Source organism: Belonocnema kinseyi, chromosome 8 (genome assembly GCF_010883055.1).
Source record: "Belonocnema kinseyi isolate 2016_QV_RU_SX_M_011 chromosome 8, B_treatae_v1, whole genome shotgun sequence".
Classification (NCBI taxonomy): domain Eukaryota; kingdom Metazoa; phylum Arthropoda; class Insecta; order Hymenoptera; family Cynipidae; genus Belonocnema; species Belonocnema kinseyi.
Genome location: NC_046664.1, coordinates 16,276,864 through 16,277,871, shown reverse-complemented (window position 1 = coordinate 16,277,871; position 1,008 = coordinate 16,276,864). Strand labels below are relative to the sequence as shown.

The window sequence follows — 1,008 nt, the reverse complement described above, 5'->3', positions numbered from 1 at the left end:
GTGGCAGAATTGTGTAGGTTTATTCCAGTTTTCATAACTGCCCTTAAATTTTCCGTGCCACCATTGGTTGCTGAGATATCGTCGGTCAAAGAAAAAAGGGTCTTTTTTTATTTAAAATTCGATATCTCAGTGAAAAATAGTCGTAGCTCGTGGACTTGAAAAAAAAGGAAGACACAGCATTCTGAAAAATCACTAAAAATTCGGAAAATTGTGTTGACCCTTTAATTTTTTCCATCAGTGTATGAAGTAAGTATGATAATTTTTCTTTACAGAAGAGGAAAGAAACACATCGTTAATGCGAAGTGGATCTTCTTTCCTTTCTACATGAAATTCTTGAACATTTCCTAATCCAATTAAATTCCAAAAAAAAAATTGTTGAACAAATTTTTTTTTGTAAATTTCAGCGGTATTGTGGAAAAAGCTCGAATTTTTTGTTTGTTTTAGCCATGATTAGGATATGTTCAAGCGCAAAAAACGTGACCCTTTATTTTTGTTGAAAGTTTGCCCGTTTGCAACAAGGAAACGGTTCATTAGATCGAAATGTAACTTCGCAGGGTTTTTGGTGGATTATTCAACTTTAAAACGCACACTCAACATTATTCGTTTCGTGAAGATTTGAAATTTAGCCATTGATGTTCTGAAAACCCATAAAATACCCTTTTTTCCTGTTCTAACAAATTTATGTCATGCATAACAAAATTTTTTTAATCCAAGATCGTGGCAGAATTGTGTAGGTTTATTCCAGTTTTCATAACTGCCCTTAAATTTTCCGTGCCACCATTGGTTGCTGAGATATCGTCGGTCAAAGAAAAAAGGGTCCTTTTTTATATAAAATTCGATATCTCAGTGAAAAATAGTCGTAGCTCGTGGATTTGAAAAAAAAGGAAGACACAGCATTCTGAAAACTCACTAAAAATTCGGAAAATTGTGTTGACCCTTTAATTTTTTCCATCAGTGTATGAAGTAAGTATGATAATTTTTCTTTACAGAAGAGGAAAGAAACACATC

At 33.0% G+C, this 1,008-nt stretch overlaps 1 protein-coding gene across 2 annotated transcripts in view; it reads left to right on the top strand.

The window, feature by feature from the left end:
• The window catches only part of LOC117178392 (protein SYS1 homolog), a 13,449-nt gene that overhangs the window by 11,281 nt on the left and 1,160 nt on the right, over positions 1 to 1,008 (top strand). The gene's annotated exons all lie outside the window — the stretch shown is intronic.